This window comes from Mobula birostris, chromosome 8 (genome assembly GCF_030028105.1).
Source record: "Mobula birostris isolate sMobBir1 chromosome 8, sMobBir1.hap1, whole genome shotgun sequence".
NCBI lineage: Eukaryota > Metazoa > Chordata > Chondrichthyes > Myliobatiformes > Myliobatidae > Mobula > Mobula birostris.
The window spans coordinates 124917250-124942993 of NC_092377.1; the positions used below are offsets into that span (position 1 = coordinate 124917250).

General features: G+C 46.7%; 1 protein-coding gene and 1 pseudogene across 1 annotated transcript in view; both read right to left on the reverse strand.

Annotated features, from left to right (window-relative positions):
- LOC140201966 (B-cell receptor CD22-like) overlaps positions 1–20169 on the reverse strand; it is a 29687-nt pseudogene extending 9518 nt beyond the window's left edge.
- The window catches only part of LOC140202052 (myelin-associated glycoprotein-like), a 565622-nt gene that overhangs the window by 142152 nt on the left and 397726 nt on the right, over positions 1–25744 (reverse strand).

Sequence of the window (25744 nt, forward strand, 5' to 3'; positions counted from 1 at the left end):
TCATGAATCGCAAAAAATTGGCTTGTAGGTACAACAGGTTATTAAGAAGGCAAACAGAATGTTGTCCTTCATTGCCAGAGGGATTGAATTCAAGAGCAGGGAGGTCATGTTGCAACTGTACAGGATACTGGTGAGACTGCACCTGGAGTACTGTGTGCAGTTCCGGTCTCCATATTTGAGGGAAGATAGACTGGCTTTGGAGGCAGTACAGGAGAGGTTCACCAGGTTGATTCCAGGAATGAAGGGGTTAACCTATGAGGAGACATTGAGTCACCTGAGACTACACTCTCTGGAGTTCAGAATGAGGGGGGATCTTATAGAAACATACAAAATTTTGAAAGGGATATGTAAGATAGAAGCAGGAATGTTGTTTCTATTGGTAGGTAAGACTAGAACTAGGGGACATTGCCTCAAGATTCAGGGGAGAAGGTTTAGGACGCAGATGAGGAGAAATTGTTTTTCCCAGAGAGTGGTGAATCTGTGGAATTCTCTGCCCAGAGAAGCAGTTGAGGCTTCTTCATTAAATATATCTAAGAAACAGTTAGATAGGTTTTTGCATAGTAAGGGTTATGGGGAAAAGGCAGGTAGATGGAGCTTACTTTATGCACCGATCAGCCATGATCTTATTGGATGGCGGAGCAGGCTCGATGGGCTGGATGGCCTACTCCTGCTCCTATTTCTTATGTTCTTATGTTCTTATGAAGCTCCTTCCACACTGTCCTATCACACACTCCTGGGTTTAGACACTGAGGAAGCTCCCTTCTCATCATCCCATCATACACTCCGGGGACCAGACAGAGTGAAGGTCCCTCTGCACAACCCCAACATACTCCTGCGGTTATACACAAGGTGAAGCTCCCATGGTTAGCATGAGTCTCCATCCTCATCAATTCTTCCACAATGTGGCACTCCCTTCTCTCATTCTTCCCATAGTGCTCCCTCCTGACCACTCCCGCCCACAGCACTCCCCCCTCACCACTCCCTCCCACAGTGCTCCCTCCTCACTGCCCCTCCCACAGTGCTCCCTCCTCAGAGCCCCCTCCCACAGTGCCCCCTCCCATAGCGCTTCCTCCTCACTGCCCTTCCTCCAGTGCTCCCTCCTCATCACTCTCTCCCACAGCATTCCCTCCTCATCTCCCCTCCTGGAGCGTTCCCTCTTCATCAATTCTCCCACAATGTGGCTCTCCCTTTTCACAGCCATTCCACATCATTCCCCTCTGACTGCTCCTCCCAGAGCATTCCCTCCTCAGCCCCTCTCACAGTGTTTCCTCCTCACCCCCTCCCACAGCAGTTACCTCCTCACTCCTGCCTATTCGGCTCTCTCCTGACCTCCCTCCCACAGTGCAGTGCGCCCTCTCTGCAACTCTCTCCTGAGGATACTGGATTTCCTGACTTCCTAAATCCCCAGAGCAACAGAACAGCGGAATATCGGGGGATAACTGGGTGCCCAGCAGGGATGGTGTGGGTTACTCACACTGTACGTGGATGGTGATGGTCTCTGAGCTTCCTGTTCCAATCTCATTATGAGCCTGACATTGGTATCTCTTGCCGTCCTCTTCTCCGTTAATCCTGTCAAACCGCAGTTCCTGATTTTGGCTCTTCTCGATCCAGCCATTTTGTAACCAGGAGTAACTGGAGATCAGTGGGTCACTCTTGGTGCTGACACAGGTCAGAGTTAGCCGATCATTCTCTCTCATAACTGTTAGCTCTTTGATCTGTATGCCATTGACGTGGTACTCAATATGAACGCCCAGAGGTCGAGCTGGAATAGGATTCAACACCTCAGTTAGGAACTGGTCAGTGTTTGCATTTTCTGGATTGTTTTACATTAAGTTTGACCACCCAGCAGATACACCCATTAGATCCCTCGACCCACACTGGGGTGTGTGCTCTATGCTAATCCACCACTTCTCTGTCACCTCCTCCCTCTCATAGAACATAGAACAGTACAGGCCCTTCAGCCCACATTGTTATCTCAATATTTTGACCTACACTAAGACCAGACGAGCCCTTCCCTCCCACATGGCCATGGTAGTATAATGGTTAATGTAACCCTTTTGCAGAGCCAGCTGTCAAATTGGGGATCAGTATGTTTCATTGTCTGCAAGGAGTTTGTACTTTCTCCCCGTGATGGTGCGGGTTTCCTCGAGATGCCCCAGTTTCCTCCCACAGTCTACAACCAACCAGTCAGGGTTAGGAAGTTCCGGACATGCTATGTTGGTGCTGGAAAACTTGTGACAATTGCAGGCTACCCCAGCGCACCTCAGAAGGTGCTGGTCATTGATGCAAAATAATGCATTGCACTGCATATGCTGAGGTACTTCCGGCAAAGCAAATCTCTCTAACACTTATCGATTTTTTCATTCATTCACAGGCCTGTCTCATTGTCTCTCAAATCTCCCTAACATATCTGTAGCATCCCCGCCACTCTGTGAAAAATCCTACCTTTGGCATACAGCTGTACTTTCCTCCAATCACCTGAAAATTCTAACCCTTGATATTAAACATTTCCACCCTGGGAAAAAGTCTCTGGCTATCCACTCTATTTCTCGTAATCTTCTACCAAGTCGCTTCTCACGTCTCCATTCTCCTCTCCGCTGTTTGTTCAGCTCCCACTTTCACCACCGCCCCTGCCCCCCGTCAGAACAAAGTCCATCTGAAAATGGTTTTCCGGAGTGAGTGGAGGTTCATATATTCCCCATTGGATTTTCCATTGTTTCCCTATGGTTCCCCACTCCACATGAGTCAACTCAAAGGGCCCCCTTGTTCCACAATTCCCTGCAGAAACATCTCTGATTGTTCGATGATCCAGTGAATATTTGCATCTACAACAATAGATCAAGTCATCTTTATAAAATGGAGACGGGAACTTGGTGTTCTTGGTGTGGGCCTGACCCAGGGGATATGGAGTCGGGCAGTATGTACTACATAAATTTCACTTTTGTTATGCACCTCGTCTGAACAAACCAACGTTATTTCTGCCTGACCCTAACCCTTGCCCGTCACTGTGAATTCCGCTGACCTGCTGCTGCCCACTTCATTGGAAGCCTGACAGACAGACATCCCGTAGTCGGTGTGAGATATTGATGGAAACTGGAAGCTGCCACTCCTCTCTCTCCAGACTTCAGTTCCGTCTCTGTACCAGGTGTACTCATTGACTGCCGCGTGAGCTGGAGCAGAATTACAATTGAGGACAATTCTACCCCCTCCTTAATAGTCTGAGTGTCTGTTCTCCAGTTTACTGACAGTGAGATGGTGATGTTTCAAGGAGGATCTGAAAACACAGGGAAGGTGTTAAACAGAGATGGAGAGGGGTTTACAAAGACCCGGGGAGCGTCAGGTGGTATCGTGGCCAGAGGGCATGTTACAGAGACAGGAAGGGGATCAAAGAGTTGGGAAGGAGTGTAGGGGATGGAGCGGAGGGTTCACAGAGACAGAGAGGGGATCACAGAAATGGGAAGGAGTGCACGGGACGGAGGGGAGGGTTTTCAGAGATGGGAAAGACTGTAGGGGCCGGAGGGAGTCACAGAGATGCAAAGGAGTTTAAGAGTCAGAGGAATTTACAGAGACAGGTAGGGGTATAGGAGCTGAAGGGCTTCACAGGGACAGGAAAGGGTGTAGAGGCAGGAGGGGGAACAGAAAGGACAGAAATGTTGGCGAAGATAGTGATGGACAGAGTAGATGTTGAAGGACAGTAGGATGATGGGGATGAGAAGTCGAGGTGTTTCTGGTCTGCGGTTACACTCTCTGACTTACTCTTCACATCCAGTGAGATCTCCGTTTCTCGTGAAGGTGTCTGGGGTCCAAAGTTGGCCACACATTTCACTGCCTGGTGGGAATTCTCGAACGTTGGTGTGTACACCACAGTGTGGGAATAAATCCAGTGGTAATCCTGGAAAACTTGGGATACATTCCCAGTCAGCTGAGGAACGTTGAAACCAGGGAGGTGCCACTCAAACACAGGAGTGTCCTCAGGGCAGTAAGTGTGAACAGAGCAGGTCAGAGATACGGCTTCTCCCTCCACCACACGCTCAGGTACCTTGATCACCGGTTTCTCCAGACTCCCTGTGGAACAAACCGTGCAGACAATGTGTGGCCCTGCAAGGGTTAAAGCAGCTGACACATCCCCACCCACCTCCCTCTCCCTCCTCCCAGTCTCAGAGTAGCTGTGTTCAGATCCCACACCCCAGGAGGGCATTCCCCACAGTCACAGGCAGGGAGGGGCAGTGACAAGGGAGCGCTGCAGGAGGGGCAGTGAGGAGGGAGCGCCGTGGGAGGGGCAGTGAGGGGGGAGCGCCGCGGGAGGGGCAGAGAGGAGGGAGCGCTGTGGGAGGGGCAGTGAGGGGGGAGCGCCGTGGGAGGGGCAGGAAGGAGGGAGTGCCGTGGGAGGGGCAGTGAGGAGGGAGCACCGCGGGAGGGGCAGTGAGGGGGGAGCGCCGTGGGTGGGTGGTGAGGACAAGTGGAGGTCATTCAAAAATGAAGCAATGGAGGCCAGAACTAATGTGTTCCCATGAGGATGACAAGTATCAGGAACTCCAAGGAGCCTGGAATATCAAGGAACATTGAGTCCTGGATCAGAAAAATTTACCACACATTAGGAATTTAGAATTTGCGGGGTTACTTTATAATATGAGAGCAAAGAGGAGACTTTGAATATCACTGTAGAGATGAAGAATGAAAAACCCAAAGCATTTTATAAGTACATTTAAAGGCAAGAGAATAACAAGAGAGAGAGGAGAATCCAACAAAGACCAAAACGGCAACCTTGTTTGAACGGCTTGAATCCTTGTTGTTCTCTACTGCTGTCACCCATCCACTTCAAGGTCTGATCTATTGTGTGCTCAGAGATGTTCGTCTGCACACCACTGTTGTAACACATGGTTATTTGAGCTACTGTCAGCTTGAACCAGTCTGGCCATCCTCCTCTGACCTCTCTCGTTAACAAAGCATTTTCACTCAAAGAACTGTCACTCACAGAGTGTATTCTTTTTGTTTTCACACGATATATAGGAAAGTTTACAATCTATGTAAACTCTACAGACTTTTGTACATGAAAATTCCAACCATTTCTGAAATAATCTAACCACCCCATCTGGCCCCAACAATCATTCCATGAGCAAAGTCACTTCGATCGTGTTTCTTCCTCATTTTGATGTTTGGTTGAACAACAACTGAACCTCATGACTGTGTCTGTGTGCTTTTATGCATTGAGTTGCTGCCACATGACTGGCTGATTAGATATTTACATTAATGAGCAGGTGCACCCAATGGAGTGGCCTCTGCGTGTGTAAGACCTGACAGAGACTGCAGGAGAGGTGATGGATGTAGTCAGCGCACTATCTCGATACACTGATGTGATGAAATGTTTGACATCCAAAGCAAAGATTTTCACTGTACCTCGGTGTACATGTGACAATAATAGACAAGGAAATCACAGTCCTCCCAAAGTATTGATTGGATATCGGCAAAGGAAGTCCAATTGGTAAATTTTCAAAAGACATGAAAATTGTGATATTATTGACATAAAGATGCTTAAGTTTGAAAGTGATCATAGAAGATCATAGCAGTGAAATGATCGGACAAAGTCAGCATGGATTTGTGAAAGGAAAATCATGTCTGACGAATCTCATAGACTTTTTTGAGGATGTAACTAGTAGAGTGGATAGGGGAGAACCAGTGGATGTGGTATATTTGGATTTTCAGAAGGCTTTTGACAAGGTCCCACACAGGAGATTAGTGTGCAAACATAAAGCACACGGTATTGGGGGTAAGGTATTGGTGTGGGTGGAGAGTTGGTTAGCAGACAGGAAGCAAAGAGTGGGAATAAACGGGACCTTTTCAGAATGGCAGGCGGTGACTAGTGGGGTACCGCAAGGCTCAGTGCTGGGACCCCAGTTGTTTACAATATATATTAATGACTTGGATGAGGGAATTAAATGCAGCATCTCCAAGTTTGCGGATGACACGAAGCTGGGTGGCAGTGTTAGCTGTGAGGAGGATGCTAAGAGGATGCAGGGTGACTTGGATAGGTTGGGTGAGTGGGCAAATTCATGGCAGATGCAATTTAATGTGGATAAATGTGAAGTTATCCACTTTGGTGGCAAAAATAGGAAAACAGATTATTATCTGAATGGTGGCCGATTAGGAAAAGGGGAGGTGCAACGAGACCTGGGTGTCATTATACACCAGTCATTGAAAGTGGGCATGCAGGTACAGCAGGTGGTGAAAAAGGCGAATGGTATGCTGGCATTTATAGCGAGAGGATTCGAGTACAGGAGCAGGGAGGTACTACTGCAATTGTACAAGGCCTTGGTGAGACCACACCTGGAGTATTGTGTGCAATTTTGGTCCCCTCATCTGAGGAAAGACATCCTTGCCATAGAGGGAGTACAAAGAAGGTTCACCAGATTGATTCCTGGGATGGCAGGACTTTCATATGAAGAAAGACTGGATGAACTGGGCTTGTACTCGTTGGAATTTAGAAGATTGAGGGGGGATCTGATTGAAACGTATAAGATCCTAAAGGGATTGGACAGGCTAGATGCAGGAAGATTGTTCCCGATGTTGGGGAAGTCCAGAACGAGGGGTCACAGTTTGAGGATAGAGGGGAAGCCTTTTAGGACCGAGATTAGGAAAAACTTCTTCACACAGAGAGTGGTGAATCTGTGGAATTCTCTGCCACAGGAAACAGTTGAGGCCAGTTCATTGGCTATATTTAAGAGGGAGTTAGATATGGCCCTTGTGGCTACGGGGGTCGGGGGGTATGGAGGGAAGGCTGGGGCGGGGTTCTGAGTTGGATGATCAGCCATGATCATAATAAATGGCGGTGCAGGCTCGAAGGGCCGAATGGCCTACTCCTGCACTTATTTTCTATGTTTCTATGTTTCTATGTTTCTAAGATAAAACAGTACCACACACTACAGCTTGTTTGGCCAACGATATTGTGCCGACCTTTTAACCTATTCCAAGATCAATGTAACCCTTCCCTCTACATAGCTCTCCATTTTCCTTTCATCCCTGTGCCTATCTGAGAGTCTGTCAAATGTCCTGAATGCATCTGTCTCTACAACCACCCCTGGCCCTGTGTTAAAACCCACCTCTGATATTCCCCCTGTACTTTTCTAAGTCCTTGTATTAGCCATTTGCACACTAGAGAAAAGTCTCTGCTCTCCTCTTTCTCTGTGTCTTTTATCATCTTATCCATCTCCGTCTAGTTGCCTCTCATCTTCCTTCATTCCAAAGGGAAAAGTCCCAGCTCACTCAGTCTATCATGATAAGACATGCTCTCTGGTCCAGGCAGCATCCTGATAAATCTCTTCTGCACCCTCTCTAAAACTTCCAATTGCTTCCGATATGAGACAAGCAGAACTGGGCACAATTTTCTAAGTGTGGTCTGACGACACGTTTTATAGAGCAGCAACATTACTTCACAGCTCTTGAACTTCCAAGATCTCCCTATTCCTTCACAATGCTAAGATTCTTGCCATTTACCCTGTATACTGCCTTCAAGCTTAAACTGGGCAGAACAGTGGCAGATGGAGTTTAATCCAGATAAGTGTGATACGACGCACTTAGGAGGAATAATTGAGTTTATTGTCCAATGCACATGACCACATATGGACAGATGCAAAGAAAAACTTACTTGCAGCAGCACCACAGGCACACTCAAAGCAGCATTCACAAGAAAAGCATAAATTTAACTGTAGTTTTACAAGAAGACACAATTAGAACAAAAACACAAAGCCCATTGTAGTACAAAGTGGTCCTAGTGTGACAGTACTGAGGCAGTGATTGTGGTTGTTGCAGTTGGTTCAAGAACCGAATGGTTGAAGGGAAGTAACTGTTCCTGAACCAGGTGGTGTGGGACTTCAGGCTTCTGTACCTCCAGCCTGATGGGAGTTACGAGAAGATGGCATGGCCCAGATGGTGGTGATCTTTGATGGTTGATGTTGCCTTCTTGAGGCAGCACATCTTGTAGATACTATTGATGGTGGGGAGTGATGTGTCGTTATGTATTGGGCTAAGTCCACTACTCTTGGCGGTTGCTCAAATTGCCATATCGGACTGTGGGACCTCAGGCTCCTGTGCCTACACTACAAATGGCTGGATCCCGGGAAATTCCCAGGAATAGAGGGACCTCAGTATACAATCTCTGGAATCCCTGAAGGTACAGGCATGGTAGTGCAGTGGTTATCATAATGTTTCACATTGTTATCGATCATGGTGCTCCAGTTTCCTCCTGCATCCCAAAGATGCAGAGTGTGAAAGCTGAGGACATGTTGCGTTGCCACTGTAATTATTGTGACAATTGCAAGCACCCCTCGGCAAATCCTTGGTCTGTGTTGGTTGTTGATGCAAACAACGTACTTCACTGTATGTTCTGGTGTTATTGATGTACTCGTGACAAATAAAGCTAATTTCAAGCTTTCTTCAGAAAAGGTGGTGAGAAGGTGAATGGGATCCTTGTCTTCATTAGCTTGGGCATAAAATACAGGAACCGTGAGCTTACAGTACAACTGTATAACACACTGGACAGACCACAGCCTCGGCACTGCATTCAGTTCTGGTCACCACACTGTAGGAAGGAGGTGACAGCACTGGAGAGGAGATTCCCCAGAATGTTGTCCTGAATGGAGCATTCTAGTGTCAAGGAGAGGTGGGAGGGGCTGTTTCATTCTCCCTGGAGTAGAGGAGGATGGGGGGAGGGAATCAAGATAAATTATGTGGGAATTGGAGATGGTAGGCTGTAGGAAAGTGTTCCTCATGGTGAACATCACTAAATCTAGTGGCACAGGTGAGGGGGAGAAGGAGGGTATACAAGGAGGAGAGTTTTTATTGCAATGGTTTGGGGGGACTGGTGGAATGTGAAGTTGGGAGCGATACACATTCTCACAGTACTGCCAAATTATCCAAAGAACCACTTGAACAGCCAGAGCAGGGGCACAGAAAGGGAGAATGAGGTTGAGAGGGATGATAAATCAGCTGTGATGGAATGGCAGAGCAGATGTGATGGGCTGAAAAGCCTAATTCTGCTCCTATGCCTTATGACCTTGTGGATTGAGTGTTGAGATATGGAGTTGTTGTAGCTGGGCCAGCAGGGACACAGTGGGCCGATAGACCTGTTTCCCTGTGTTGTACAACTCTGGGACTCTGGGGGTGGGGAAAGAGAAGGGAGAGAAGCAGAAAAGAATGGAGGAGTGAGGAGGGGGAGAGGACACAGATGATACTGGGCTGAACATTAAATCATTAACTCACTAGGTAGCAGGAGTGTGAAACCGATTGGATCCGGCCATTTACCAGCTGATGTTTCAGTACGGAAATAATACTTCCCAACATCGAATTCTTTTAAATTCCCAATCTTCAATGAACAGTTTTCACTCTGCATGTTTCCCAGGAACTCAACCCGTCCTGTATAATTACCGCCAATCCCAGTGGAAGTGTGATACACTGGAGTCCCTTTGTAATGGAAGTCATTGAACCAGATCCCAGTGGCCGTCGTGTATCTCCTTCTGGTTGCAGGAATGTGGAGATGGCAGAGGATTATCACACAGGACCCTTCCCAGGCATGGAGTGAGAGGAGAATCCAGTTGCTCCTCTCTGAAAAGAAACAAGTCTCAATGTGGGATATCATGAACATCAAAACCAAACAACCCACACCCCCAAAATTAGACGACGATGAGAGAACAGGGGGAAGATTTCATCTTAGAATAGGACCAGATCTCATCAGGGAGGTGGAGGAGTGTAGGGGAAAGAGGGAGTCACAGAGATGGGGGTGGGTAGGGGCCAGAGGGTTTCACAGTGATGGGGGGAGGGGGAGGGGCCAGAGGGTGTCACTGAGGTGGGAGGAGTGTAGGGGCCAGAAGGTGTCACAAAGGCTGTGAGCAGTGTAAAGGCTGGAGGGGATGATAGAGACGGGGAGTGGTGTGAGTGTCAGAGAAGTTATAGGAACAGGGAAGGGTCTGAAGCTGTAACAGAGATTTGGGGAAATGGAAGTGCTGGAGGGGGTCACAGAGACTGGGAGGGGTGTAGAGGCCAGAGAGGTTCACAGAGACTGGGAGGGGTGTTGGGGTTGGAGAGGGTCAGGAGTAGGGGAGGTGTAGAGGCCAGAGAGGATCACAATGATTGAGAGGGGAGTAGGGGTTGGAGAAGGTCACAGAGACTGGGATAGGTCCAGAGGTTGGAGAGGGTCACAAAAACATGGAGAGATGTAGGGGTTGGGGAGGGCCACAGAGATGGAGAGGGTTTTGGGACTGGAGGGAATTACAGAGACCAGGAGAAGTGTAGGAGCTGGATGGGGTTTCAGAGACAGAGTGATTTATAGGGGTTGGAGAAGGGTACCGTGAAATGCAGGGGTTTGTGGCTGGAAAAGGTTAGAGACAGGGAGGGTGTAGAGGCCAGATGAGTTTACAGAGATGGGGAGGATATAGGGGCCAGAGGGGGTCACAGAGATGGGGAAGGGTGGAAGGGCTGGGGAAGGGGGGTGGTTATAGAGACGGGGAGGGCTGCAGGGGCCAGAGGTAGATCTCAGAGACTGAGAGGGGTGTCACAGAGATGGGTAGGGGTGTAGGGGCCGGAGGGGGTCACAGAAACGAGGAGAGATGTAGCGGCTGAAGAGGGTCACAGAGATGGGGAGGGGTGTTGGGGCCAGGGGGTGCGTTACAGATTTAAGGAGGGGTTTAGGGCCTGGAGGGGTTACAGAGAGTGTATGGATCAGAATGGGGTCACAGAGATGGGCAAGGGTGTAGAGGCCGGGGGTGGAGTTTGTTACAGAGTCAGGGAGGGGTGTAGGGTCCGGAGGGGGTTACAGAGACAGTGGGGGTCCAGGGACCAGAATGGGGTCACAGAGACGGGGAGGGGTGTCGGCGATAGACGGTGGTGTTCGGTGCAGGATGCTGAGTGAATGGATGATGGTTGAATGGGATGGTTCGGGTCAGGTCACAGGGCAGCTGATTGATGAATATAACAAGGCCGAAGCTCTCGATACAAACCATACACCGGCAGTTTAGTTCTCTCAGAGGTGGCTTTTCCTACTGAGTTGATGGCTTCACATCCGTACTCCGTGTCTCTATCAGCACTGTAGATCTGACATGTTCCACTTGATGTCTCCCTTCTCTGGGAATTTGCACCACTTGACTGATACCATCTGTAGCTTGTTACTGGAGGGTTACTGTCCCCGACTACACACTCCAATGTCACAGGCTCACCGAAACCGATGGTTTTGAAGGGAGAGAGGGTGAGGTGAGCAAACCTGGGAGCATCTGTGAAACCAAAAGACCCAAACATCAGAGAAAGCGTTTATCCTCCACAGAGCAGAGGAGCACAATGTGACTCTCCCAGAGCGGTCCCTCCTCACTGCCCCTCCCAGAGTGCTCCCTCCTCACTGCCCCTCCCACAGTGCTCCCTCCTCACCCTCTTCCCAAAGAGCTCCCTCCTCACTGCCCCTTCCAGACACTCCCTCCTCACAACACCCCATTGACTCTCCTGCAATGCCCCCTTCTCTTCAACCCTCCTACTGCGCTGTCTCCTGACTGCCCCTCCCAGTCTGTGGTCTAGAGTTAGACCCTGACCCTCCTCACTCTGACATGAGAGGTGATGGGTCTCACTCAGCCGAGGTTGTTGTCTGTTGCCATGATGCTCAGCAGCTCCCAATACTCACACTTCACATTTAAGGTGATAGTTTGGGACGGAGGTTTTCCCAGTGAGGATGTTTGCTCACAGCTCAGTGTCCTGCCGTGGTCCCGGTAGGAAGCGACAAAGCTCAGAGTGAGGCTGGTTGTCACGACGTACTGGTCCGTGCGCTGAGTTTTTGTTGAAGCTTCTCAAGCTAATCCGTCTGAACCCGTCCATGTCAGGTGACCTAGGCAGCCGTATTTCACAGAGCAAGTTAACGTCACCTCCCTTCCCTCGATGATCTCCTCAGGTGCGGAAATAATTGGCAAGTTGGACACATCTGAGAAAGAGAGAGTGGATTAATCAGTTTGTGTGATTGCAGTGGACTCCAGTGTGCTTTTCCCCAGGGATATGGAAATCGGAATATTTACAATGTTCCCAGGGAGGCTTAAACAGGGACATGCAGACCAGCACCGTGTGCTGAGTTTCCAGTGTGGACTAATTCTAGGATAAGGACACTGACACTGCCTGGTACATCTGGTATGGGTCTGACCCAGGGATACCGAGACTGGAACTGTGCACGGTGCTCCTGGTGTGGGTCTGACTCAGGGATGCGGAGACTGGAACTGTGCACGGTGCTCCCGGTGTTATTTAATCAGGGATATAGAGAATGAACCGGTGGCTGGATCTCCCGGTGTGGGTCTGACCCAGGGATACGGAGACTGGAACTGTGCACGGTGCTCCTAGTGTGGGTCAGACCCAGGGATTTGGAGACTTGAACTGTGCACTGTGCTCCCGGTAGGGTCTGATCAGTGATATGGAGACTGGATCTATGTACACTGCTCTTCATGTGGGACTGATTCAGGGATACGGAGACTGGAAATGTACATGATGCTCCCAGTGTGGTCTGACCCAGGAATACAGAGACTGGAGCTGTGTACAGTGCTCCCAATCTGATACGCAGGTCAGAGCATCAGTAAAAGAAGAGCCAAGTCACTCTTCAGAAGAGGAATACAAGGAATCCATTCTGCCTGTGATCTGCTCCTAACAGTATCAGATCCAGTTTGTGAATGTACCTGATACGTTTACCAGGACTCCATCTGGTCCGGAATACTTCCCACCATTGCTGTTCTCCATTTGGAAGTTTTACTGGCCCACATCCCTATGGGACACACTAGTAATAGTTAACGTGCAGTCTTTCTCGGCTTCCCACTGTGGGTAGAGTTGAGCTCTCTGGTGGAACTGAGGGTCCGATTGCTTTTTGGAATCGATGACAAGGGTCCCATGAGTCTTGTTGTCCTTCAACCACTTCACCTCAGCGAGTGGATAGTTTGCGGGATGAGAGAAGGTGCAGGGGATCTGCACACAGGAACCATCTGAGGCCATGATGATCTGTGGTGTTCGGACCATCCACCATGAGTAGGCAACTCCTGTCGAGACAACAACTCTCCTTCAGTCAGTGCAACAGGCCCTTCCGTCCACAATGTTGTCCTGACCTTTTAACATATTCAGAAATTATTGTAACCCTCCATTTATCCCTTCATCTTTGTGCCATAATAAGAGTCTCTTAAATGTCCCTGAAGTCTCTGCCTCTTCCAGCACCTCTGGCAGCGACTTCCACACACCCTTCACTCCCTGTGTACAAAACCAGAATTTCCCCCATATTTTCCTCCAAGCACCCTGAAATTAATCTCTCATATTAGCCAATTCAAAAATACTGAGGACACGGGTAGTAGAATCCTTAAAAGTGAGTCTGAATGTTGTAGAATCAGATCAGAATTATACTGAGTTCATATATCCACACCAATTCAGGAGCCTAATGGTGAGGTGCATTGTTTCTCAATCATTTTGCCCTGGAGGAACACTTTGAAGTAACTTTCAAATCTCAGGGAACACCTGTGTAAAAATTATTATATCTACAGCACATGGTACGTTAATGTGATCAGTAAGTTGTAGAGAAAATTATCCAAAAGTAATTGTCAATGCTCTTTTGAGCAGAGAATGTATTTTAGCCAACCTTTGAAAAGCATCAGGTAGTTAAGCTTAGCTTACCTTTCTTGAAATTAATCTTTCTTTCCCTTTCATAAATTTTAAAAGCTCATAAAGCAAACAGAATAAATTTCTGTAAAATAACTGCCTTCAGCAAAATGGGATTTAATTTTTCTAAAGGTAGGCTCAGTAAATTTAATGTAAATAAAAGTTGGAAAGTGATATTAATTAATGCTATTTACAACATGAAAATGTATTGACAATATTGAATATTAAAGTTCCTAAAAACCATAAACCAGAACATTTGAATAAAAATATAGCTAAGGACACAATTTTCTACAAGACTTTGAAAAAATATTTTCTTAATAAGTGACATCAGTAAATCTCACCTTGAGTGCATGATCAGAGTGCAGCTCACAAAGTTCTTCTTCTCTCAAAGTCAAATTCTCTGGCTGAGCAGAAGATTCAGAGAAAGGGTCCTTCACCCAGTCATACACCTGTGCTGGAGGAAAAATACTGTTCAATTTTGTTCTATAGTTCTTCCAAGTAGTTTACAATCAGACTCGAGTCTTCCTGATATCCCTCTTCACTCTCAAGCCCAAACAATGGAAACATTTCAAGATTTCCTTTTGCAACATGATTTTTCCAAAGATTTAGTTTCAGTTTAAATCCAAAAATCTTGGCACTTGAAGTCATAAACATTTTCTCCAAGGACTTGCAGAGACCTGTTCAACTAGTTCATATAATGAAATATGTCTGCTAAGTAGGCTAGTTTCTGCAGACATTCTTAATCTTTAAAGCACTCATTAAAATCTGCCCTACTATTTTCTTGAAAGTACTTCTACAGTTCAGCTTTCAACCACCGTGCATTTGTAACAGGAGATTGGTGTGCTCTTTGTCCAGGTTTTCACAGCTTTTTAAACATTCTCGAGTGAACTGGTCTTTGTTTAATAAAGTTAACCATTTTTGTAGCACCACCCAGAACTCTTTTCACCTTCAAGTGTTTTTGACATTAGCCCTCTGTGTGAAGAAAGCAGTGTGTTGTGACAACGTCAGGATTTTCTTTTTTCACAAGAGAAACGAAACCTCTCTTGGAGCCGACCATCGATGGGGCACCATCAGTATAGCTGCCAGCGAGGTTCCTCCAAGACAGACCTTTTGTTTCCAAATATGAAGATAAAACACTAAATATATCTTGGCCTTTGCTTGGTTTGGGCTATTCTTTGCAACAGAAAAAGTTTTCACCTTCATTTACAAATCTTACAAATGCTACAACATGACATTTATTGGTGAAATCTGTTGACTCATCAACCTGGATAGAGAAGTTGTTGTTTTTCAGTTTATCACACAAAACCTCTTCAGCATTGCGTGACATGTCATCAATGCATTGCCTTATCTGACTGTTCGAGAGTGAAACCCTTTCAATTTCTTGTACCGCAACTGGTCCTAGCATTTTACATGTTGGCATTATAAGTTCTTACCAACTGTGTGACTTTTCATTTATCTGGGTAATAAATTGAAGTACTAAATTACCTACTTCCTGATCTTTTCACCGACTGTGACTTTATTAACAAAAGCTTTTCTCTATTTTGAGATTCCAATAGCCATTTAAAATAATCAATGCTTTTACATGTCACATGGCTGTGATTTGTAGTTAAGTATCTTTTCAATTTTGCTGGAACCATTGCTGCAGTTGTTAGTTGTTTACTACAGACTAGGCACAATTGAATAGGGCAACCTCGATCGCCGGTCCATATAAAACCCACTGGTGAGTAGCTTTCATTGTAAAGACAGACTTTTTGTCTCCATTGCTGCACTATTGCAGTGAAATGACTCAGAAGGTTGTAATTCTTCATCATTAACCTTATCCGTAGGCCTCTGCTGAGAATACTCTTCTTCCATCTCATACCTCCACTTCATAAATCACCAGAATGGACCATGAGACATGTTCGTACCACACACAGGTTAATAACACTACCCCTATGTATTTTATACTTGGAGAGGCAGATGTCACAGCCCAAGTTGGGCGAGTCCATTCAATGCTCAGAAAACACACTTCGTGCTTCTTATAAGCCGACCGTCCTCCCCTCCAGACTCAACCAAATAGACACAGTCCTACTGCACACTGCGCTGAGTGACACCTAATGAGATTGCTAATGGTGTTGTGCAAAGTTCAGAAAACACTTTTTTTTAAACCGTGATCTCTGGTGGAACCCCTAGCGACCTCTCACGGAACCCTGGTTGAGAAAACCTGGTGTACGGCAATAACTCTCCCTCAATCTGGTCTTTTGGGACTTGAGGCTCCTGTGGCAAACCACTTTTGTAGAAAAATATGCCAAAAACTATCATGGTCATGGAAAGACCATGATCACCAACGTCATACGACACGGCACATTACCAATGAACAAAGGCTCCTGTACCTCCTACAAGATGGTAGCAGCAAGAAGAGAACAAGGCCTGGATGCTGGGGACACTGGGGATTCTGGATGGTGGATGCTGGTTTCTTGTGCTTGTGCTCCATGTAAATGTGCTCAGTGACGAGGAGGGTTTTTCCTGTGATGGACCGGGCTGGATCTATGCCAGGCCCTGACAGAATTACTCATGATACTCTCCACTGTGCATCTATAGAAGTTTGTCAAGGTTTTAAATAAAATTCCGGATCTACACAAACTTCTGGGAAAGTAGAGGTGCTGTCGTGTCTCCTTTGTGATGACATTATGTGCTGATCCCAGGACAGATCCTCCAAAATGATAACGCTGAGAAATTTAAAGTTACTGATCCTCTCTACTTCTGATCTTCAAGTGAGGACAGGTTCATGGACCTGCAGTTTACTCCTCCTGCAGTCGATAACCAGCTCGTTGGTTTTTCTGACGTTGAGCTGGTTGTGACACCACTCAACCAGCTTTTCAGTCTCCAGCTTGTATGTCGATCCATCACAACCTTTGATTCAGCCAACAACAGTGGTGTTGTCAGCAAGTTTAAATACGGCACCGGAGCTGACATGATGGACTGAGCTGTCCACAACTCTGCGTTTCTTCCCACGGGCAGATCAGTTGCCATTAAAAGCCATGAAACATGGCTTTCTGTGGAGCATTGATTAAAAATTGATGAGGGTCACTGGAGACTTGTTGAGTTTCTTTAGCCTCCAGAGGAATTTGGTCAGGTATGCACAGTTCACCAGGAGAGGAAAAGGGAGGTGGTTAGAGAATGGGGCAGATCCCGAAGGCAAAGACTAGGGAAGTAAAGCTGTCATATAGACCTTGGAGAAATAACATCAGAAGGCATTGGAAATACTCAGCAGGTAGACAGTCAATATTTCAGATCAAAGACCCTTCATCAGACGACAGGGAGAGGCAGAGGGGAGAGGGAGAGGGAGGGAGCAGGGATAGAGGGAGAAAATGAATAGAGGGCGTAGAGTGAAGTGGGAGGGAAGGAGGGAAAGAGGTGAAGAGAAAAGGGAATAGGGGAAGAGGGGGTAGAGAGGGGGGACTGGGAGATGCGAGGGAAGGGAGTGAGAGTGAGGGAAACCATAACAGAATGCAGAAGAACTGTGACCGTGTCAGGAAAGTGCAGGGCAGGTAAACAATAAGGTAGAGGATTATAGTGAAATGGAGTGTGAGGTCAAAGCACACCTCATGCTTGCCTTTGTTAGTTGTACTCCCTGACGTCCCAAAGTCAGGAAGTTACGCTGCAGATTTACAAAACTTTGGTTGGGCTGTAAGCTGAGTAATGAATCCGGTTCTGGTCACTCCGTTACAGGAAGGATGTGGAGAATTTGGAGAGGGCACACATGACGCTCGCCAGGACGCTGTTTGGATTAAAGGGCAGGAGCTGTCAGAAGAAGTCTGACAAAACTGGGTAGTTTTCTTGGGAGTGTCGGAAGCTCCAAGATCTGACAGCATTAATAAGATTATGAAAGGCAGAGATAGAGTAGACAGCGTCTTTTTCCCAGGGTAGAAGTGCCAAATACAAGGGGGCATTACTTTAAGGAGAGACGGGGAAAGTTCAAAGGAGATGTGCGGAAAGGGATTTTACACAGAGAGTGGTGGGTGCCTGGAATGTGCTCCCAGGGGTGCTGGTGGAGACAGATGTGATAGAGTTTGTGACGCGGCTCTTAGATATGGACATGAATGTGACATAGAACAGTACAGTACGATAACAGGCCCTTCAGCCCACAAGGTTGTGCTGAAACAAACAAATGTGCAAAGAATGGAACCTCAATGAGCCGAATGGCCTGTTCCTGTGCTGTACTCTGCTGTGTTCTGCATCATTCTAGGCTATGAAACATCAATTTAACCACAGCTGGATAATTCAGTTCAGTTCTGGGCATTTCACTTGAGGAAACATGCAGAGGCTTTGGAGAGCAAGTGAAAATATTTCATGTTTTCCTCACTTCTGTGCTCTTTAATACCCACTCCCCTCTTCCTCTGCCCTTTAATATTCTATCTCTCTGCATCCTTCAACATCCACTCTTTAATCTCTCCGGTAACCTTTAACTCCCACTGTCCCCCTCAGTAACTGCACCCTTTAATACCCACTCTCCTCCCACTCCCACTGACCCATATACCCCTACTGTCATCATTCCCAGTCTCTTTAATGCCCACTGTCCCTTCACTCTCTCTGTACCATTTAATGCCGCTCCCATTTTTCTCCCCTCACTGGGGCATTCTCTTCTCCAACTCCGGCTCTCCGTATTTTAACTTTTTACTTTCTTCAGCAAAATCCAGTTACACCATGGAAGCTGAGGAGCAGAAATAGAATGGTTTTCGTCATCATTCTGAAGCATCTGCAATTAAAAACAAGACAGGAATTATTGGTAAAGGGTGTCTGATTCACCTCAGAATCCACTCCTGCAGCCCCACCCCTACAGCCCAATGCGTTGTGATCACTCAGTGACAAGACGGAGGGAACGAGGATTTGAAATCCCTAATCCGAGATTTGGAAATCCTCAGAATTCCCTGTTGCAGAGAGCAGAAAATCTCTGTGGCTAGCAGTGTGGGTCTGACAGATTGTTTGGAATGAAGTTATTGGGAATGCGGCGTGGAGCTGGTGGGAGATGGGGTTTGGTGTTTACATGAACTGAATTATTGTGACTTGCCCATGACTATACCTTTCTCTCTGGGTATTGGTAGGGTGGTGAGGGTGGGGGCATGTGTAAGATCCCACGAGCACGATCGGGGGGTGAGCTGGTGAGGAGGGGGTTTTCACACTGGGGTCCCCGGGCTCAGATTAACCACTCACTCACCAATCTTACTAATTGTGGCTGGTATCAGGTCCCTGTCTGTAGAAATGCAGGGCACGCTGGCCATTGCACTGGGCTCATTAAACACCCGGCAGAGATGAAAATGTCATGCTTCCCTCTCCCGCTGTGCTCTTTAATACACACTTTCCTCTTTCTACACCCTACAATACCCACTCTCCCCTCTTTCCCTGCCCCCTTTAATAGCCACTTTTCCCTCATTCCCTGCACACTTTAACTGCATGGTTTAAAACCCACTGTCACTTCTCCCTGCCCCCTTTAATACCCACTCGTCCATCACTCCCTGCACCCTTTAATACCCACTCTTCCATCACTCCCTGCACCCTTTAATACCCACTCGTCCATCACTCCCTGCACCCTTTAATACCCACTCTTCCATCACTCCCTGCACCCTTTAATACCCACTCGTCCATCACTCCCTGCACCCTTTAATACCCACTCGTCCATCACTTCCTGCACCCTTTAATACCCACTCGTCCATCACTCCCTGCACCCTTTAATACCCACTCGTCCATCACTTCCTGCACCCTTTAATACCCACTCTTCCATCACTCCCTGCACCCTTTAATACCCACTCGTCCATCACTCCCTGCACCCTTTAATACCCACTCGTCCATCACTCCCTGCACCCTTTAATACCCACTCTTCCATCACTTCCTGCACCCTTTAATACCCACTCGTCCATCACTCCCTGCCCCCTTTAATACCCACTCGTCCATCACTCCCTGCACCCTTTAATACCCACTCGTCCATCACTTCCTGCACCCTTTAATACCCACTCGTCCATCACTCCCTGCACCCTTTAATACCCACTCGTCCATCACTTCCTGCACCCTTTAATACCCACTCTTCCATCACTCCCAGTACCCTTTAATACCCACTCTTCCATCACTCCCTGCACCCTTTAATACCCACTCTCCCATCACTCCCTGCACCCTTTAATACCCACTCTCCCATCACTCCCTGCACCCTTTAATACCCACTCTCCCATCACTCCCTGCACCCTTTAATACCCACTCTCCCATCACTCCTTGCACCCTTTAATACCCACTCTTCCATCACTCCCTGCACCCTTTAATTCCCACTCTCCCCTCATCCTTGTTACCATGTAAAGCTCACTCTCCCCTAACTCTCTCTGTACCCTTTAATGCTCCTTACGCTCTTCTCTCTCACATTAGGACATCTTCTTCTCCTGTTCTGCCTCTCCACAATTTAATATTTTGCCTTGTTTAGTAATCTCCTCTTCCACCTTGTATGTATCTACCATGGGTGATGCTGAGGAGCAGAAATAGGTTGGTTATCATAATCATGTCAAGGGATCTGCAATTGAAGACTGGAAGTATTGGCAAATGGTGTCTGATTCAGAATCAGAATCAGATTTAATGTAAGACTGTATGATATAGGGGCAGAATTAAGCCATTTGTCCCATCGGGACTGATCCATAATTTCATCCTAGCAGATCCAATTTTCTTTGCAGCCGCAATCTCCTACCTTCTTCAGATATCACTTCATGCCCTGGCCAGTTAAGTACCTCTGCCTTAATTATACATAAATACTTGGCCTCTATAAAGGGTCATCTCATCCTCCTTCAAAGAGTAAAGCCCTAGCTTGTTCTGGCTGCTCTCTAATACAGGATGACCCCTTGCTTCAAGGCCACACCCACCCTAAAAAAAAACACCATCCCCATTCCCAGTCGAGCTTCAAGAAGAACTTACACCTTTCAACAAGGTCTCCACTCATTGCAGGACTCCCGGTTAGGGATAGTAAGACTCTTTGATATGGAAAGAGGCCATTCTACCTGAAAGAATGTGACAGGCAGAATGGCCTCTTTCCATGACAGAGAGCCTAATCGATACATTTGAGTAATGTGGAATGGACCGGAGCACCCAGAAGAAACCTATGCGGTCATGGGGAGAGTGTTCAAACTTCTTACAGGAGCTTCCGGGTTGAGCATGGAGTGAGTATGTGTGTGTGAGTGTGGCTTCTGATTTTTATTGAAAATCTACCTGTTTATCTTTGCCGTACGCTCAAGATAACTGAATATTTAATATTGTGAACAATAGACAATAGACAATAGACAATAGGTGCAGGAGTAGGTCATTCGGCCCTTCGAGCCAGCAATTCCATTCACTGTGATCATGGCTGATCATCCACTATCAGTATCCAGTTCCTGTCTTATTCCCATAACACTTGATTCCGCTATCTTTAAGAGCTCTATCCATCTCTTTTTTGAAAGCATCCAGAGACTTGGCCTCCACAGCCTTCTGGGGCAGAGCATTCCATATATCCACCACTCTCTGGGTGAAAAAGTTTTTCCTCAACTCCGCTCTAAATGGTCTACCCCTAATTCTTAAACTGTGGCCTCTGGTTCTGGACTCACCCATCAGCGGGAACATGCTTCCTGCCTGCAGTGTGTCCAATCCCTTAATAATCTTATATTTTTCAATAAGATTCCCTCTCAGCCTTCTAAATTCCAGAGTATACAAGCTCAGTCGCTCCAATCTTTCGACATATGACAGTCCCGCCATCCCGGGAATTAACCTTGTGAACCTACGCTGCACTCCCTCAATAACAAGAATGTCCTTCCTCAAATTTGGAGACCAAAACTGCACACAGTACTCCAGGTGTGGTCTCACCAGGGCCCTGTACCGCTGCAGAAGGACCTCTTTGCTCTTATACTCAATTCCCCTTGTTATGAAGGCCAGCATGCCATTAGCTTTCTTCACTGCTTGCTGTACTTGGATGCTTGCTTTCAGTGACTGATGTACAAGAACACCTAGATCTCGTTGTGCTTCCCCTTTTCCTAACTTGACTCCATTTAGATAATAATCTGCCTTCCCGTTCTTACCACCAAAGTGGATAACCTTACACTTATCCACATTAAACTGCATCTGCCATGCATCTGCCCACTCGCCCAGCCTGTCCAAGTCACCCTGCATTCTCATAACATCCTCCTCACATTTCACACTGCCACCCAGCTTTGTGTCATCGGCAAATTTGCTAATGTTACTTCTAATTTCCTCATCTAAATCGTTAATATATATTGTAAACAGCTGCGTTCCCAACACTGAACCCTACGGTACCCCAATGGCCTGCCATTCGGAAAAAGACCCGTTAATAGCTACTCTTTGTTTTCTGTCAGCCAGCCAATTTTCAATCCATGTCAGTACTCTGCACTCAATACCATGTGCCCTAATTTTGCCCACTAATCTCCTATGTGGGACTTTATCAAAGGCTTTCTGAAAGTCCAGGTACGCTACATCCACTGGCATTCCCTTGTCCATTTTCATAGCTACATCCTCAAAAAATTCCAGATTAGTCCAGCACGATTTCCCCTTCGTAAATCCATGTTGACTCGGACCGATCCTGTTACTGCTATCCAGATGTGTCGTAATTTCAGCTTTTATAATTGACTCCAGCATCTTTCCCACCACTGACTTCAGGCTAACCGGTTTATAATTCTCTGTTTTCTCTCTTCCTCCCTTCTTGAAGAGAGGGATAACATTAGCCACCCTCCAATCCACAGGAACTGATCCTGAATCTATAGAACATTGGAAAATGATTACCAATGCGTCCACGATTTCTAAAGCCACGTCCTTAAGTATCCTGGAATGCAGACAATCAGGTCCTGGGGACTTATCAGCCTTCAGACCCAACAGTCTATCCAACACCATTTCCTTCCTAACATAAATTTCCTTCAGTTCATCCATTACCCTAGGTCCTTTGGCCACTATTATATCTGGGAGATTGTTTGTGTCTTCCCTAGTGAAGACAGACCCAAAATACCTGTTCAACTCATCTGCCATTTCCTTGTTCCCCATAATAAATTCACCCGTTTCTGTCTTAAGGGCCGAATTTTGGTCTTAACTATGTTTTTCCTTTTCACATACCTAAAGAAGCTTTTACTATCCTCCTTTATATTCTTGGCTAGTTTACCTTCGTACCTCATTTCTTCTCCGCGTATTGCCTTTTTAGTTACCTTCTATTGCTCTTTAAAAGTTCCCCAATCCTCCGGCTTCCCACTTGTCTTTGCTATGTTATACTTCTTCTCTATTATTTTCATACTATTGTGACAAGAATACACATAGATTAAGATGTAGCTGTCCTGTGCTGGCACCAGTGGGATCAGCAGTTGGTCTGCCACCAGGAGAGAAAGAGATAAGGAAAACAATGGAGCAGCATTTGGAGATGTGTAATGAAGGGACGGGAGAGAGAACTGTCAAGAGCGGCTCCCCCTTTGAACCCTGAACTGTTTGAAGTGATGGACAGACGATACCCCAGCAGGGGGATAAAAAGGGACAGGTTCGCTAAGGCGACACACACACGACACCCGAGGTAACAAGACCCTGGAAGCGGTGCGTCTCTCACAAGTCGGTGGGAAGTACCGGGCCATAAACACACGGGATGGAACGGCACGATCGGCGGGAACCTGATGTGTGTCCACCCTTGCCTGGGTGCCAGGTTCAGCGCAGGGAAACAATCGTATCTGGAAACGAAGGGGTCACGGTCGGTGACCTCAGATGACATCACAAAGGACTCGCCCGAAAGCTGACTGCGAAGGTCTGTCTGGAAACCTTGAATATTCATTCGTTTGCTCTCTCTCTCCTTCCCCCCCCCCCCCGCTGTCCATCGCCACGGCAGCGATTACTGTGAACTGAACTGAACTAAATTGAACCGAACTTTGCGTCACTTTGAAACTGGTCATTTACCCCTAGACAATGATAGAGCTTGATTGATCCTGTTATCTTAATTCTGTGTACATGTGTGTTTATCATTGCTGAACTGTTGCATTTATTATCCTTTTGATTAGAGTACTGTGTTGCTTGTTTCTTTAATAAAACTTTCTTAGTTCTAGTAATCCAGACTCCAACTGAGTGATCCATTTCTGCTGGTTTGGCAACCCAGTTACGGGGTACGTAACACTGTCCATTACTTCCCTTGTCAGCCACGGCCGCCCCTTACTCCCTTAGGATCTTTCTTCCTCTTTGGAATGAACTGATCCTGCCCCTTCCACATTATTCCCAGAAACACTTGTCATTGCTGTTCCACTGTCATCCCTGCTAGGGTTTTGTTCCATTGAACTTTGGCCAGCTCCTCCCTCATAGCACCATAGTTCCCCTTGTTCAACTATAATACTGACACTCCAAGTTTCCCTTCCCCCTCTCAAATTGTAGATTAAAACATCATATTATGGTCACTACTTCCTAATAGCTCCTTTACCTCGAGGTCCCTGATCAAATCCGGTTCATTGCACAACACTAAATCTAGTATTGCATTCTCTCTGGTAGGCTCCAGTACAAGCTGTTCGAAGAATCCATCTCGGAGGGACTCCACAAACTCCCTTTCTTGGGGTCCAGTACCAACCTGATTCCTCCAGTCTACCTGCATGTTGAAGTCCCCCATAACAACTGTAGCGTTACCTTTGCGACATGCCAATTTTAACTTTTGATTCAACTTACACCCTACATCCAGACTACTGTTTGGGGTAGTAACAACACGGGACGTTGCTGGACATCTAAATGGCAAATAAAATGCACCTCTGAAATAAAACTGGGGGAAAAAACAGCGAAGCCTGGAGCAAGAAAGTGATGTTACAGTTATGGCGCCATTGCACGATGCTGGGCCTGCGTTACCCGATGACCTTGAGAAGCTTCATTTAGTACTTCTTACTGACGTGACGCAATCCCTAAAAAGAGAACTTGAAGATGCTTTGTCACCAGTGAATGCTACTATGGAACAAATTATGTCTTATTACAAGTCGCATGATGAACGTATTCCTGAGGTTGAAGATGGGCTAAATGATTACAGTGACCGATTGGTGAGCGCCGAAGCCGCCATTGCAGCATTGCAGAGTGAAAATGCATTTCTGAAGGGGAAGCTAGATGACCTCGAAAATCGGTCGCAGAGATCCAATTTAAGAGTGGTCGGCATTCCTAAAAATTTGGAAGTTTCGGATCCTGTTAATTTCATGACCAAGTTTTTCAACGAAGTATTGGGGACAAATTTCTTCCCAAGGCCTCTGGTGCTTTTGCGTGCTCACCAAGTCAGGCCTAAACCATCTGGCATCTCTGAAGCCAAGCAAACGAGACCAAGAATGTTCCTGGTTCTCTTTCACTAATTTCAAGATAAGCAACACATCATCAGTAGAAGGAAGCAGGAGCTGTATTCTGCAGGCATCAGGTGTTTTCTCATAAGGATTTTAGTGTGGAGCTGGGGAGAAAACGAGCAGCGTTCAAGGAGGTGAAATTCCTGCTTTACGGGAAAGGGGTCAGGTTCAGCTTCTTGTACCCCGCCCAGCTCCAGGTCACCCATGAAGGTAAAAACCATTATTCTGATACACCAGAGGTGGCCAAAGAGTTTTTCCATTCATGCTGGGGAGAAGGAGAAGGAGAAGAGCAATGACTTTTTCTTTTAGGTTATTCATGCAGCATTGAAGGGGCCTCCTGCCGAGGTAAACTGTTAATTTTCGCAGCCCACTTTTTGTTTATTTTTTCCAGTTTAAATAGTGGAACGCGATCAGGTTGAACTATTATGCTGCAGAATCTTATTAATAAGAACTTTCAACCAGCAAATTGTAAGTATTTGGGATTTGTATCTCTGGCCTTTAGTTCCCAACTTTCTTGTTATTAATACTTTGCTTGGCACATGTCATCTTAAGCCAATATATATATTAAAGGTGGAATAAGTGAGTGTACAAATTTTAAGGAGGGGAGCCACCCTAGATTAGATTGAAAGTTTCGGTTGTATGGGGAAAACTTTGGAAGTTTTTTGGTTGGTAATGCCTGCGATCATCCTCAGTTGGGGAGGTAGATCTAGGTTTCGGGGGTTAATTGTTTTTTCCTGTTTGTGTAAAGGGGTGGGGGGGTGTTTTGGGGGATCACCATG